This window comes from Nomascus leucogenys, chromosome 10, assembly GCF_006542625.1.
Source record: "Nomascus leucogenys isolate Asia chromosome 10, Asia_NLE_v1, whole genome shotgun sequence".
In the NCBI taxonomy this organism is placed as follows: domain Eukaryota; kingdom Metazoa; phylum Chordata; class Mammalia; order Primates; family Hylobatidae; genus Nomascus; species Nomascus leucogenys.
The window spans coordinates 91,719,321-91,735,812 of NC_044390.1; the positions used below are offsets into that span (position 1 = coordinate 91,719,321).

A 16,492-nucleotide genomic window follows, 5' to 3' on the forward strand; every position below is an offset into this window, starting at 1 on the left:
GTGACAGGAGAATCGCTTGAACCCAGGAGGCAGTGGTTGCAGTGAGCTGAGATTGTGCCACTGCACTGCACTCCAGCCTGGGTGACGGAGTGAGACTCAGTTCCAAAAAAGGAAAAAAAAAAAATCTCAAGATCCCAGGATCCTGTGTGCCCTTCACCCAGCCTCCCCCAAGAATAACATCCTGAGACGATGACAATTCATCGTCCATTTCATAACTACGAAGGCAGCATGGATATAGCCAGCTGTATACAGATTGCAGCAGTTTCCAATGCACTCACTTGTGTGAGTGTGTGTGTGCATGTGCGCATGTATCTGTGTGGGTGTCTGCATGTGAGTATGGGTGTGTGTGCACGAGTGTGAGTGTGCATATGAGGGTGAGTGTGCATGTGAGTATGCGTGTGCATGTTCGCGAGTGTGTGTGAGTATGCATGTGCATGTTCGTGTGACTGTGTGTATATGGTATGTTCGCGAGTGTGCATGTGAGTATACGTGTGGGTGTGTGCGAGTGTGCATGTATGTGTGTGCATGTGAGTGTGAGTGTGCGTGTATTTAGTTCTGTGTGTTCTTATCACATGTGCAGACTCCAGTGATCCCAACCGGTCCATGCTGAGCTGCCTCATCACAAAGGCCCCTGTGCTGACTTCTGTTCTGAACCTCACCCAGGACTCTTCTCCACTGGGTAGGAAAATCGAGTCCCTGAGGACTTTGGCAAAGGTCAGGGGCAGCCACGACACAGCTCTGTGGCCAACCCAAGTGGACACCAAGGCCTTGGGGGTGACAAGGGGACACGAATGAGCACCCCCCCACCTTCGGAGGCCATTCTTGAGGTCCCAGGAGAGGCCCCATGACAATGAGACAGCGGGCAGCTGGCGTGGGGGGCCTGGACGCCCAGGGAACTCCCCACTGGCTCCTGCTGGCCCAAGAGCGGAGGCCCTGAGCCAGTCACTGGCCCAGCATCCGGTGTCACTTACAAACACAGGACGGCTGCCACCTTCCGCAGGAGAGCTGGCCCTCCCGCCCCAATCCCCAGGCCACACCAAGCACTGTGGGGGGGTGCCTGGCCCAGGGCTGGCACAGAGGGACTCAGGCTGAGTGGGAGACGGGGCAGAACAGGCAGGCATGGAGGGAGACCTGGGGACCCCAAACAAAGGCAGAGCCTGGGAAGCACCCACTCAGCCTACCTCCCATTATCTGGGCCCAAGATTCTACAAAACATGAGAGCTCTCTGCAGAGAAGAAAAGAAAAATGGACGGAACTCGAACTTAAATCCAACCTTGTGGTTACAATTACGGAGGCCCACCCAGGCCAGCATGTGCGGACCCCTTCAGGCTTCTCTCGGGCTCTCCCAAGACACACCGGCAGGCTGCAGTGCTACCACTGTGGTAAAGGACAAGGAAACTGAGGCTCTGTGGGATTCCAGGACTTGCCCAAGGTCACACCATCCTTGAGGGCTGGAGCCGGGACTGGAACCTCAGTCTGGCCACAACTTCATAAACACCATCGCCCTGAGATGCTGAAATCCCAGGGGTCCCCCAACCTCAGACCAGGTGCGGGTATTGTCAGCATCGAGAAAACAAAGTGCCAGTGAATTATCAACTGTGAGCCCACTATGAGCCAGAAGGCAGGTTGCATTCACTCCCTTAAGCCATACAGCCTATGAGGTGGAGAAAGATGCAACATCCATTTGCCAGATGGGAAAACTGAGGCTCAGAGACAGTAAGTGACTTGCCCAAGGTCACACAGCCAGGAAGTGTCCAACCAGGACAGGAACCCAGGCAGTCTGTCCCGCGTTCCCCCTAAAACTGCAGCTCCTTCTCTCGTCAGTCCCATGCTTGTGTAGACCCCACTGTTGCCCCATTTTACAGACGAGGAAACTGAGGTCTGCAAAGAGGAGGCGACATGCCCAAGGTCACACAGCATAGAGAGGACGGAACCAGGACTCAAACCCAGGTCTGTGGCAAAGGAGCAACACTGCCTGGAAGCCCAGCCCCCTCCCCTCCCCAGCCTGGGCTCGGAGGTCCCCAGGAGCCATTCCCGCCACCTCCCTATGGCTGCGGCGCACCCAGACCTCAGGACAAATCACTCCCTCATCCCCCCGGCTTGTAACTAAAGGCTCCTTGTGAGCTCGGGAAGCCCTTCCAACTTTCCAGTGTTTATCCCGGCTCCTCGCTGCCAAGTCCCTGGGCAAGCCTGGGCCGGTGGCGCTGATTTCAAACCAGACATGGGCACCGAGCCAAGCGCCACCTCGGTGGGGAGCCAGGCGCCGGGGCCGGGCTGCAGCGCTGCCTGCACCTGGCTCTCCCCTGCCTGAGCCCACCCCAGAGCCCCAGGGCAGAGCCTCGGGAGCACCCACGATCACATGCCCTCCTGAAGTCAACTCCGGGAACAGAAGCCCCCTGAGCCCCCAAGGCTCGCCATGCTCCCCCCCAGGGACGCCGGATGTGCACCGAGGAGAGGAGCACAGTGCCCACCCGGGTCCCCTCCCACGCGGGTCGGCCAAAAAGCCTCACCCCAGCCTGCCCGGCCGGTGCCTCCGAGCGCTCTTTTCCGTGACTGCAGCAAGTTTGTCCGATAAGACAGCCCTGCCCACCACCCCGCTGAACTCAAGGCCGATGACACTGCACTGCCAGGGGAGGGTCCGGCTGCCCCCACTGGCTGACCTGTGGCCACTCGGCACCCCAGCCCTGGCCCCCACCTCCAGCGACAGAACTGGGGCTCTTTCCAGATGAATTCCTCGGCCCCCAACCAGCGCCCCTGCACAGAGCCTGCAGGCCACAGCCCCCCACCCCAGTCTGCGCCCACCTCCCCCGGCAGGGGTGACCCAGCCACACTGCACCTCCCTGCCCACTCCAAGCCCAGCGACTTCTCTTACCCGAGCACATGACCAACCTCGCTCACGTCAGCTCCAAACACAACTTGAAGTAACTCTCCCACAAGAAAAAAAAAGAAAAAGAAAAAGAAAAAGTGCCAGCCAGCAGGCCAGCGGAGTCCACACACACAGGCTGTGCTGCCGGCTTCCAGGAGGCACACCGCAGCCAACATCAGACCCATCCTTCCCCCAGGATGACACCCGCAGAGGGGCGGCCCCAGAGGGCGGCCTCACCTTCCCGCGAGACTACAGCTCCCATCCCGGCCCGGGAGGCCCTGCAGGGCCAGGCCAGGCCCCCCAGGCTCCCAGCCCGATGCCCCCCAAACCTGGGCAGGCCAAGGCCCACCAGCGACAAGTGGTGGGGCCGCCTGACCCCACGGCTGGGCCGTGAACGAGACGTCGGGCCTCCAGCGATCCGTTCTCGCCTCTGCCACTCCGGGCCTATAAACACAGGGAATTACATAAGTCCACTCCTCTTGTTTGGAAGCCAAAAGTACGAGCTTTTTCTCCCAGCCTTGGCAGTAAGTAATAATTCCTCATCGCCATGGTAACCCTGGCGGGCTTCCAGCCGACACTCGGGAGCTGAAACACTGTGAGGCCTTTTTATAGCTCGGCTAGAAAAACCTCTTCACTCTTCGCTCACTGGCAGGCGAAAGCGAGCTCCAGCCCCGCTTCTCCCCCTTTAACCCGCTTCCTCCCAGCCCGCACTGTCCAGCCTCGAGCCGCACCTGCACCTCCACCCTGAGCGTAGCTCTGGCGCCCTGGCTCGGGCCTGGCTCTGAACCCAGGCCTCGGCCCATCCCTCCCCGGTCCTCCGTCCTGAGGGCCAGATGGCCAGAGGGGCAGGCTCTCCCTTGCAAATATTTCCGTCCTTCTTTTAATCCTAGGAAAAGAAAGCGTGACCCCCTCACACTGGCATTCTGATCTGGGGTCATCTCGGTGACAGGCCTAGAAAAGAAGACATGGCCAAATGGTACACACACACACACACAGGCCAACAACGATGGCTTGGTAGTCAGCCAGGAGTCTGAACCTTGGCTGCAATTAGCTGTGTGACTCAGAGACAAGTCTGAGCTTCTCTGGGTGTCAACTTTCCATCCGTAGAAGGGGCAGGCTGAGCTCTGCTTCTCCAAGTGCTCTGGAAAGCAGAGATGAGGCACCAGAGGAAGCTGCTGGAGCTCCCAGGAGGCAGAGGAGGCTCCACCAGGGTCTCCAGAGTCACTTCCCTGCCCCTAGCAGCCAAGAGTTGGGCCTAAGAATGTGTCCCTGGACAGCAGCCCACGTGATGACAAGGGTCTGGGGGTGCAGACGCGAGGAAGGCACCCCTGGCGGGAGCATGGCAGATGTGAAGGTCTGGAGGCTGGACCACGTGCGGTGTGTTGTCAAGGCAAAGAGAAGGCTGGCGTGGCCAGGGTGCAGGGGCGAGGCGAGGAGAGTTTGGAGATGAGGTCAGGGAGCTAATAGGAGTGGAGGGGAAGTGGTCAGATGGACTCTGGGCCTGGCCTTCAGCCCCAACAATAACATTGTCATCCTTTTTACTCTCAGGGGCATCTTGAGAGTAATAATAACAATAACAGTGGCCACACACACAGAGCCCAGCAGCTCGGACTGTGTGCCCAGCACTGTGCTAAGCAGGTCCCCTGGTTCACCAGCTGGCCTCACACCACAGCGGCAAGGGCAGGTATGCCCCTGAGCCACCGTATGCAGACAGAGCAGGAGGCTGGCCCAGAGAGGGTAGGTGACTTGCCCAAGGTCAACAGCTAGTGGCTGAGCTGGGACTTGAACTGGGCAAGCCTGGCTTGTCTCCACCATCCACGTGGTAATTCAGCCACAAGGAGTCACAGAAGGGTTTTAGGACTAAGACCAGATTTGCCTGTGACAGAGGCCCGTGGCCACTGGACTGGCAGGGGGCCCAGACTGGCCACTAGGGGATGAGCATAGTAGCTGCGGAGGCCCCCGGAAGCCAGATGTCTCCTGTGAACAGCTGGGCCTCCAGCCTTCCCCAGGAAAAACCCCTGGGGGTTTTCCGTAGACCTGCCCCAAAGCCAAAGGTGGGATTCTGCTACTCTTAAGCCTTCTTTCGTAGGTAGGGAAACTGAGGCACAGAAGGCATGGGCATATTTTTAGCCCAAAGATCCAGCACCGTCTCCCCACCCAGACTGTCGCCGAGACCAGGCGGGACCATGACACTCAGGCCAAACTGGCCCCACGCAAACACCACCAGGAAGCGGTGCCTGAGAGCGGCCGAGTCAGGCCTCACCACCTCCTTCTGTTCATTTTTATTTGTTTTGGACACAGACCTGCATCCAGACCTTCACCAAAGGCTGGCCCTGAAGTCCACGGTAACTCCTCCCACCCCCTCAGAGCGACTGTGTGCTATGGGCAGGTTTGACACTGGGCATGTCTCTTCACGGCCACTCGTTCTGCTTCCTGTGTCTTCCCCGCCAGATACTGGACAGCAAATTGTTTGTTGAGTGACTTAATGAAGACCACAAATCATCAAACACCAGAAACAGCCACAGGCAGCAGCCCCCAGACAGAGCCTGTGGCCAAAACCAAGCTCGTATTGAGAATAAGCCAGCGTCTGGTTATCTGCTCAGCGAAAGAACTCCCTATCACGAAAGCCTCCGACGGCGACCACCCCTCCAGACTTTGAAAAAGCAACCCCTGGCCAAAATCTGCTGACAGTCCACTTCCTGGAGCCCGTCTGCTGAGCAGAGCTTTGACGGTGGGAAAGATCGGTGAAGACCCCCCAGAATATGATTCGCTGCAGGCCACAGGGGCCGGGACAGTGGGCCAAAGGGGGTCTGGAAAGGGGCAGGGGGACCTTAAGCTGAGTGGCCCCAGGCAAGGCCCCCAGCCTCTCGAGGCATCAGAAGGCTTGGCTGGCGAATGGGGGAGCTCCTGCCTGCTGCCTCTCTCGGGACCCAGGTCAACAGAAACTACATGTGCGGGGCCCAGGGGGGAGGTGGGGGCCAGAATTCTGCGGACCAGATCCAGACCCACAGCCGCAGCTACGGTTCAGCATCTGGCTCTAGCTAGAAGAGACCCCCACTCACTTCCTCCCCACACACTGCTGCTTCCTGGCCAGGCACAGATACAAGTGGAGCAGGGTGGGGGCAGGACAAAGAGACAGCACCGTGAGCCAGACACGTCTGGCTATCTGCACCTCCTCAATCCCGGGCCCCAGGGCTCCGTGACCTGGGCAGCCTCAGTTTCCTCATCTGAAAAGCCACCTAGATATCAAATGGTTCTATTGATGTATGCCACACAATGGAATTCCGCCATATAAAGGAATGAAGGACTCACACCATTCAACACGGATCAACCTCAAACGCATTGTGCGGAGTGAAAGAAGCCAAAACCCACAGTGTATGATTCCGTCCAGGAGAAATACCCAAAATAGGTAAGTCCACAGAGGCAGAAGGCAGACTGGTGGCTGCCAGGGGCTGCAGGAGGCGGCAACGTGGAGTGACCCCACCGGTACGGGGTTCCTTTTGGGGTGATGAGGACATTTTTTGGATAGAGGGGGTGGGTGCACAACATTGTGATTGAACTAAAAACTCATGAACTGTTCGTGTTAAAATGGTAAATTATATGTGATGTGAATTTCACCTGCATTAAAAATAACTAGGCCAGGTGCAGTGGATCGCTTGAGGCCAGGAGCTCAAGACCAGCCTGGCTATCGTGGCAAAACCCCATCTCTACTAAAAATACAAAATTCAGTCAGGTGTGGTGGCGCATACCCGTAATCCCAGCTACTCAGGAGGCTGAGGTAAGAGAATCGCTTGAACCAGGAGGCAGAGGCTGCAGTGAGCCAAGATCATGCCACTGCACTCCAGCCTGGGCAACAGAGCGAGGCTCCATCTCAATAAATAAATAAATAAATAAATAAATAAATAAATAAATAAATAAATAAAAAGATGGCAGTGTTGAATGCACACCACTCCACACACCACTCCAGCCCAGTTTACCGACTTCCTGAAAGCCGGGTCCAGCTCCCAGCAGGTAGGAGTTCCTCACCCAGGCCTGGAGCGATCAGACATTCGAGAAGCGTCTGCTGAGCCCCTACTGTATTTGCTGATCACTGGAGATATGGCAGTGAACAAGACGAAATTACATTTTACATTTTAATTTTAAAATATATGAGCGATTAAAATAAAATTCACAACTGTATTCGTTTCCTGTGGCTGCTATAACAAATTATTACAAATTGGGTGGCTGAAACCAGCGACCTATCCTCTCACAGTTCTGGAGGCCAGAAATCCAAGCTCAAGGTGTCACCAGGGCCACACGCCCTCCAAAGACTCTGCAGGGGGAGGCTTCTCTGTGTCTTCCAGTTCCCAGTGGCTCCTGGCGTTCCTTCCGTCTTCACGTGGACTTTGCCACTGTGTGTCTTCTCTTAGAACACTTGTCATTGGATTTAGGGCCCATCCTATTCCAGGATGATCTCATCTCGAGACCCTTACCTTAGTGACATCTGCGAAGACCTGTGGTCCAAATAAGGCCAAGGTCATATTCGCGGTTTCCAAGTGTACCTATGTTTCATGGGCCACGACTCAACCCACTACCAAAGCCAAGACCTCAAAGTGGCAGCAATCGCATGCCCGGAAACACCTCTGGTGCCCCTCTCCTTTCCCGCTAGTTCCAGAAAACTGGCTGGAAGCTGCAGAGGAGAGCTCCCGGGATCACTGGGATGGCCCCAGGGCCCCCCTACAGGCGACAGAGCTGGAAACAGACCTGATAGGTCCCACAGCCACCCTCTCCCGGCCTGAACCTGCTAAAAACTGGCCCCAAGGAACCCAAGTCCCCTTCCCTGTGGCAGGCATCCATGAGCCAGCCACTCGTGGGCAGCTTGAGGAACGGGGCCTGCCTCCTGGATGGGGAGGCCAGACACAGGCCATCACCTCTGCCCCCAAATAAAGACACTCCCCAGACCAAAATGCATCCTATTTCCCCATCCAGGCCCGGGATTCTTCTCCACAAAAGCATCAAAATTAAGCCCTGACCACGTTGGCTAAGGGAAGCCAACGGTACTCCAGGGCTGTTTTTCTGCCTGTTGTTTTTATTTTTAAAAGGGGCCGCCCCCACCCACAGCAGCTGTGAGCTGGCAGCTGGCAGAGTTAATTGGTCACTCAAGACTCACTTCCAACTGCAGCACCATCCGGCACGCCAGGATACCATGGGCACCCGGCAACTGGCAAGGACGGCTGGGGGCAGGGGGCAGGTGGCTGCCTGTTCTGGGGCTCCTGGGAACCCACACCCCAGTGGCAGGGGCAGGGGCAGAGGAAAGAGGAGTGCCTGCCCAGGAATGCTCCAGGCCAGCCGGCTGGATCCCAGGGACCTAACCCAGGAAGGACACATCACGCCGGCCAGCATCACCCAAGCGCTCAGCGTGCCAGGGTCAGCGGGCCTCATGGGGCCTCCACTGTGCCTTACAACCGGCGTGTCCAGTCTTTTGGCTTCACTGGGCCACACTAAAAGAACTGTCTCGGATCACACATAACACTAACAATAGCTGATGAACTAAAAAAAAAAAGTCGAAAAACAATCTGTTTGAAGAAAGTTTACAAATTTGTGTTGGGCTGCATTTAAAACTGTCTTGAGCCGCAGGTTGGACAGGCTTGCCTTACAACAATCCTGTGGGGTGCTGTTATACCCATTCCACTAATACATACTGGGAAACTGAGGCAGAGAGCAGTGAAGTGACTTGCCCAAGGGGACGGGGCTAGAAGTGGCAATGTCGGTATTTGAACCCAGCAAGTGTGAAACCCGAGTCTGCGACACTAACCACTAGACTATACTGTCTCCAAGAACGTCAGGCCCCACTGGAGACATGGTATTGTTCTCTGAGGAACTGCTGTGGCCGTGGGCCTTGACTTTCAGAAATGGCATCTCCAGTGGTGTCAGACATGACTTCCCAAGACTTGAGACCTTCCAGAACAGCCCATGGGACATTCTACCCAGATCACAGTGGGGACAAGATACTTTAAAAGTCACTGCTAAGAAGAGGCTATAAAATGGTGACAGCCAGTTGTGGCCATGAAGAAAACTTGTTATGGCCCATTCAATGTTTTTTAAAAACTGGGCCATCCCTTATAAAATCCAGATTTCCAGCTTCTCTTGGAAAGCCATCAAAATACCCAGCATGCCCCTTAGCCACAATCCCCACCCCTCCCTTCTGACCTGCACTGACTCACTCACTCCTTTCCTCCCTGTGTCTGAGTTTGGGACATCCCCTTATCCCTACTTTGGCCACCTCCTCTTGCTGTTGCAAACAGTGGAACGAATGTTGAGGACCTCACTCAAACAAGAGAAAGGAGTGTCCCTCCTGGGATGCCAGGTGACTCTCCTTCTCCTTGGCTGGCTGGGTTGGGCTGGGCTGGTGGCATGTCCTGTCTGAGAACAAGGCCCGCATAGAAGGAGGCACAGCTGAGGCAAAGCCAGCTCCCAGAGGCATTGTTTGAGCACCTAGATCCAGCCGTGCCTGAACAGGTCCTACCCTGGCCACTCTGAGGACCCACCAACTCCCCGTCATAGCCTAACTCGGCTCGAGTGTGTCTCTGCCACAACTCAGGAGCCCTAACTAACCGCCCCTAACTAATCGCCCCCAGGTCTCCCCTTGAATGACTCGTCCCTGGACTCCTGGCCTGATGGAAGACTAACTCAGCTCTTGCTTCACCCACGTGGATGCCTGAACCTCGTCCTCACAACCCTCACCACCCGCGATAGCACTTGCTTGTTTAACTGACACTCCCCCTCTGAATACTAAACTCAAAGGCACAGGCAATGTCCAACTTCTCCACCATTCTCATCCCAGTGACCTATATGAGTCCAGAACACGCCACGTGCCCAATACATGTAAATTAAAACCATGTAAATACATGTAAATTAACTATGGAGCAAAAGAACAAAAGAGAAAGGCAAAAGTCATTAAATTTGACTCCTGCCTTAAATGTGAAAAACAGCCCAGCCCTGGAGGTCTGCAGAACAGTCTCAGATCCAGGGAAGCCCTCCTGGGGCCCCCCTGCTCTGCTCCAGCGATTACAGAGTGGGAAACTGAGGCACGGAGCCCCAGTCAGCATGCCTGAAACATGGTGGCCGGAGGGCCTTCGCACCTGCTGTTCCCTCATCCCCTTTCCTTTCACAGAGCGGGTGCCTCCTTATTGTCCAGGGCCCAGCTCAGATGCCACCTCCTCAGAAGCTACCCTGGAATTCTTACCTAAAACGAGTCCCCCGAAACTGAAGTCATCCCTATCTCCCCACCCTGTATTATTTCACAGGCGGCATTTTCTTGCCTTGCAAAATCGTGGTTTTTTTTTGGCACTGCCCATCTCCCCATCAGCCTGTGTGATCCATAAGGCAAAGCCACGCATCTTGTTTGCTGTGTTTGCCATCCCCTCGACCAGGAGGAGGCCATGGGGACACCAATCTGGCTGCAGGGAAGCAGGAAGCAGATGTCCCACGTCCTGACCATCCCACACTGCCCAGAGCAGCTGCTGCGTGCCTGAGGGCCCTACGTGGCACATGGAGGCTGTCCCACAGCTGGCATGGCCCTGCCAAGAGATCTAGTCTGGCTGCAGCAGTGACCAGCGTACCCACGGGGCAGAGGGAGGGCTGCAGGTGGCACCTGCACAATCCACACGATGAAAAGCAGCTGCTGTGGAGTCAGGCGTTCTGGGTTCACATCCTAGCTCTGCCAACTGGGCGACCTTGGGCAAGTCCCTTAACCTCTCTCTGCCCTCAACCCCCTTAACTAGAAAACAGGGCTGATCATAATAGCACCTACCTTCTAAGGCTGCTGCAAAGAGTACATGCGTGTATGTATGGGGTGCACGTTGGAAATTGTAGTTAATGTTAATGATAATACTGGCAACTCACACACAGCACTGAGGCAAGAAAAGGATCAGGAAATGTTAGCTTTTATGGTAAATATGGTATTTGCTCTGTGCCAGGTCCTGTTTGAAGCATGTACACACATAGTCCCTCCAAGATGGGCTTATTATTACTCAATGTGAGTGTTCCAGCTCCTCCAGGCAGCCTCCTTGGATTGCTCCAACCCCCAGGAACACCATGGACACACACAATTCTTCACATGGGTCTGTCCTCAACTCCTCTCTCCACCCCAGGTTACAGTGAGGGGCAGGGAGAGCCCCAGACCCCACAAGCCTGAAGTCAGCACCAGGAGAATGTGCGAACCCCCACTCCCATCCAAGCCACGGCCCAGAAACGCAGGCCCTGTCTGGCTGCACAAGTACACCCTGGAAAGTAAAGGGTGTTCCCTCCCTGGGCCCCCGGTAGAGGCCCAGACGTCCCAAGGGTTCAGGCCCCACTGCCTCGTACAGGACCTGGAGTCTGGAGATACAGAAGCACCATGGAGGGAACAGGTGTGGGCTGTGGCTGGGCACCCTGGAGCTGCGTGGACAGCGAACGAGGACAAGACTGCCCCCAGCCACCCCCATTCTCTGTCCATGCCCAGCACATGCTCAGGTCCTGAGGAGCAACCACGAGGTGGGGCAGCTGGTCTCCTCTCCCCCGCAGACAAACAGGACGCTAACCAGTCAGCCACCGCAAAGACCCCAGCAAAGCCAGCCTGGGGTGCACACAGCTCCCTGCGCTTCTCAGAGAGGACAGGCAGCCCCTTCCACGTCAGGGACATGAGATGGCCCCCATTCCCCAAACCAAACAGTAAGAAGCAGCTAGAATCGCAGCTTCGCCACTTCCCAGCTGTGCGGTCTCACTCATGCCCCTCCACCTCCCTGAGCCTCAGTTTCTCCATCTGTACAGTGGGTCTACGGACCATTATCACAGGCAGGACAGAGAGTCCCCCAAGAGCCAGCCAATCAGGGCCGCTGAAAGAGAAAGAGAAGATCTGGAAAGAAGCTATTTAAATTTCAGCAAATGGGCTTGCTTTGTCATTAGTGAAACACGATTTTATTTTACGGTTCAGAACGGCATCTGTTTATGGCAGTCATGGAAGGGATGACAAGATCTTTTCGGCAGTGAAACCTCAGGAGGCCTTGGGCCATCCTGATTCAGCAAATCCCTCAACAGGCCGCACTGAAGGGTAGATGACAAACATGGCACCCCGCACAGACGCGGCCACAGCACAAATAGCACGCCCTGTAGGGTGAGATGGGAAGGACGCAGGCCGGGGCAGACGACTTGAGTGCAAAGTTCACTGGCTGTGTGACCTTGGGCAAGATGCGGAACCTCTCTGTGCCTCAGTTTCCTCATATGTAAAGAGGGGATGATGATAATCCCTACTTTACAAGAGCTTTTAGGTGATGAAATAATTTTTTATTTTTTTATTTTTTTTTGAGGTGGAGTCTTGCTCTGTTGCCCAGGCTGGAGTGCAGTGGTGTGATCTCAGCTCACTGCAGTCTCTGCCTCCTGGGTTCAAACAATTCTCCTGCCTCAGCCTCCCCAGTAGTTGGGATTACAGGCGCCCGCCACCAGGCCTGGCTAATTCTTCTGTTTTTATTAGAGATGGGGTTTCACCATGTTGGCCAGGCTGGTCTCGAACTCCTGACCTCAGATGATCCGCCTGCCTTGGCCTTCCAAAGTGCTGGGATTACAGACGTGAGCCACTGTGCCCAGTCAATTAAATAAATTATAACATGTAAAGTGTGACACAAGGACGATCACAAACCCTGTTAGGACTGCTGCTGTCACTGCCATGGGGTGCTCCCACTTCGAAGCTCCAGTAGGTTTATAAACCCAACCGCGGCATAAAGACGGGTCCACCTGGATCCCTGGGACTTTGCACTCAGGTCGTCCGCCCCGGTCTGCATCCTTCCCGCCTCACCCTCCAGGGTGTGCTGTGTGTGCTGTGGCCGCATCTGTGCAGGGCACCGTGTTTGTCATCTACCCTTCGGTGCAGCCTGTTGAGGGATTTGCTGAATCAGGATGGCCCGAGGCCTCCTGAGGTTTCACTGCCGAAAAGACCTCGTCATCCCTTCCACGACTGCCATAAACAGGCAGACTGGGTAAACAACCCTTCAGGGACCCCCCCACCACCTCCATCACCAAGGCTCTCTCGAAGCCCCTACAGCAGTGCCTCCCCGCCTCCTCCCTCCAGCTGGGGTGGGGATGACTATGAGACGGAAGGAGACACATGTCAGAGCTGAAGATTAAAAACAAGTACAATGATCGGGCAGGCATCCATCCACAATGATGAATCTGATGTAATTAGGCACCCCGCTAACTTCATTACTTATTTATTTACGGGATTGCTTATTTAATTTACGGGCCTCCTTTGCCGAAAAGTCATCTTAGCTGACACCCCTCAGGCAAGGAAAAAGGAGAAGGAGGCCCCCTCTTTCATCCCAGCCCATTCCTGGGCTTCCATATGTCACGCTCCTCCCTTGCCCCAAAACAGCTCCCCGGAAGGCAGGTGTGGTTTTGCCCAAGACAACAGGATTGAGCAAGGAGGACCCTTGGCAGAGCCAACGCCTGACATTCACTCAACAGTGCTCAGTGCCAGAGGACAGTGCTTGACCCGGAAGGCACAGCGTCTCCTCCACACCCTCATCTCGCCAGCAGAGGAAACCCTAGGGAAAAGAAAGGTGGTCCTGGCTCCAACCAGCCACCAATTCCTGGCATGACCCTCTGGACTGGCAAACACATCACTGCAACAAATGGGGCTGGCGCCTCCTAGCCTGAAGGAGGAGAAAGGGCACACAACTCAAGAGTCCCGAGTTTCATTTCTTATCGGAATGGAAGTCGCCTGACCTGTCAGAGCCTCAGTTTCCTCATCTGTAAGATGAGTGTTAAGAACAACACCGCCGGGCGTGGTGGCTCATGCCTGTAATCCCAACACTTTGGGAGGCCGAGGCGGGCAGATCACCTGAGGTCAGGAGTTCGAGACCAGCCTGGCCAACACAGAGAAACCCCGTCTCTACTAAAAATACAAAATTAGCCAGGCATGGTGGCGCATGCCTATAAACCCAGCTTCTAGGGAGGCTGAGGCAGGAGAATTGCTTGAACCCGGGAGGCAGAGGTTGCAGAGAGCCAAGATCACGCCATCGCACTCCAGCTTGCGCAACAAGAGCGAAAATCCAACTCAAAAAAAAAGAACAACACTCACTAATCCTAGCACTTTGGGAAGCCAAGGCAAGTGGATGACCTGAGGTCAGGAGTTCAATTACAGCCTGGCCAACATGGCGAAACCCCGTCTCTACTAAAAAAAATACAAAAAGTAGCCAGACATGGTGGCGCATGCCTGTAATCCCAGCTACTCGGGAGGCTGAGGCAGGAGAATCCCTTGAACCCAGGAGGCGGAGGTTGCAGTGAGCCGAGATCATGCCACGGCACTCCAGCCTGAGCGACAGAGCAAGACTCTGTCTCAAAAAAAAAAAAAAAAAAAAAAAAAAAAAACAACACTCACAGCTAACTAACCCCAAAAAACCCAACTGGTGCTATCCGACACTGCACTGTGGTCTCAACCACTGCAGTCAGACGAGAAGCAGCCAGTCAGCAGCATAAAGACTAGAAAGGAAAAGACAGAGCTAGCGTTGGCAGACATGAGATTATCTCCCACCATCCGGGAGACTCCCACCAGCTGGCCAGACACGTAAAATCAAAACACAGAACCACAGCTTTGCCCAAAAGACAGCAAAAGCTGAAAATGTAATCACAAGTGCATTAGGGTCTCCTGGAACGGCTAACATTAAAAGATTGACAGTAGCAAGTGCTGACAAGGATGTGGAGCAACTGGAACTCTCATCCACTGCAGGTGGGCATGCAAAATGGGACAGCCACTTTAGAAAACAGCTGGTGGTTTCTTATAAACTAAAATAACACATTTACCATGTGACCTAGCAACCCAACACCTAGATATTCACACAAGAGAAAAGAAAACATGTTCACACAAAGACTTACACAAGAATGTTCAGAGCAGCTTTATTCCCAATAGCCAAGAACTGGAAACTGTGATGTCCATAAACTGATGAATGGATAAACTGTAATATATCCACACAATGAAATATTACTTAGCCATGAGAAAGAATGAATTGATACATGAGCAACATGGGTTATGCAGAGTGAAAGAAGCCAGACACAAAGAAGTATATACCTGATGATAATTTTATCATAAAATTCTAGAAGAGTTAAAAGCTTCTATAACAGCAGATCAGTGGGTACCTCTAGTCGGGGGCAGGGGGTGGAGGTGGGTGCTAGGGATTTAGTGCCAAGGGACTGATGGGGATTTGTGGGGGACAGAAACACTTTATTTAGATTGTGGAGGTGATGCAAATGTTTACATTTGTCAAAATGCATACAATTGAACCCTTAAAATGGATGCATCATTATAGGTTAATTACGTCTCAATGAAGATGATCTTAAGTGTAACAGGGAGAGAGATGCATATATTAACACTACTCACTCCATTCCCAGTGCCCAGGGACTATTTCCTCACTTCTAAATCAGTCTGCTGGTTCCTAAATTGTCCCTCAAGTTTCCCAAAGTCCCCTCATGTATGAGTATTGGACAGTTTGGGTCTGTGTTGAACCCCAGCTTTGTCCTATGCTAGCTAGGTCCTTTAGGGCACTGTGCCCCTTAGGGCAAATCACTTTGCCTCTCTGACCCTCAGTTTCCCCCTCTACAAAAGCAAGGTGAGAAATACCACACTCCTCAGAAAACTGCAAAGTAAAATGAACCAAAGTGAACATACCAGCTGCAGGCCCCAGCATACACCAGGGGCTTCATTATTGCTGCTGCCGAGTGATAAATGGTCAAGCCCCAGGCCCAGTGTGGACAGAGCTGGCCAGGATTCTTGTAACCCTGACAAACACAACACACTTCCCCACCCCACCAGACAAGGCTCTGGGCTCAGATAGCTGCCCCCAGGCCCGAGGACTCAGGCCAGGGCATTTAACTGATGCCTGCTGTCCAGACAGGACACCGTTCCTGGGCTCTGCCCAACCCGCCCCTCCCAGGGAAGCAGGGACAAAATGATGGGGCCCTGTGGGGATGGCTGGCCCTGAGGACAACACGGGCACATGAGAGGTCATTTCAGGAGAAGGACGTCTGGGAGGCATCCACCAACTCACGCTGAACAAGAGCCCAGCCAGAGCCCACCCGTTTATGAAAGAAAATGATAATAATAATAATAGAAGGACAGGAAGGCGGCTGCAGGGATGGGGGCTCTGCACCAGCTCCCATGGGCCTGTCCAGGGCTCCTGCTCCCCTCTGAGTGATGGCAGGGCAGGCGCCTGGAGCCAATGGCAGGAGGGGCATCCCCCGGGCCCGATTAGCGGGCGGCCGCAGGCAGACACGCTCAACTGTCAGCCTCCTCCTCTCAGCCCGCCATCACAGGCACCATTAATTGCTGTCATTTGAGGGTGGCCTGTGGGGAGAAGGAAGGAGGAGGAGAAGGAGGGGTAGGGAGCAGAAAGGAAGGGGGAGGGGAGGAAGGGATTGCAGGCAGCCCCTGCCCAGGGCTGAGCATCCAGGCTGGGAAGGAGAGAGAGGAGGATGGCAGAGAGGGAAGGGTGGTAGCGCAGACAGGGAAGGGCAGGGGGACCTCCATTGTTCTCCTCCCCACCCAAGCAGGGCCCAGGGCCCCGTCCAACTGGGGATAAGGCCGGTCCTCCCAGAGCCCCCGAGAGGCGAGATCCCACT

At 54.7% G+C, this 16,492-nt stretch overlaps 1 protein-coding gene across 20 annotated transcripts in view; it reads right to left on the reverse strand.

Moving 5' to 3' along the window:
- NCOR2 (nuclear receptor corepressor 2) overlaps positions 1 to 16,492 on the reverse strand; it is a 243,161-nt gene that overhangs the window by 188,340 nt on the left and 38,329 nt on the right. For 8 of the 20 annotated variants that reach the window (XM_030821647.1, XM_030821643.1, XM_030821639.1 and 5 more), the window contains exon 1: positions 2,873 to 3,366. The exons of 2 other annotated variants lie outside the window; for them this stretch is intronic. The gene's annotated coding sequence lies outside the window, so the exon portion shown is untranslated. Of the gene's footprint in view, positions 1 to 2,872; positions 3,374 to 16,492 lie in introns of those variants that run through there. 10 more of the 20 variants (XM_030821655.1, XM_030821654.1, XM_030821649.1 and 7 more) reach the window with 6 other exon arrangements.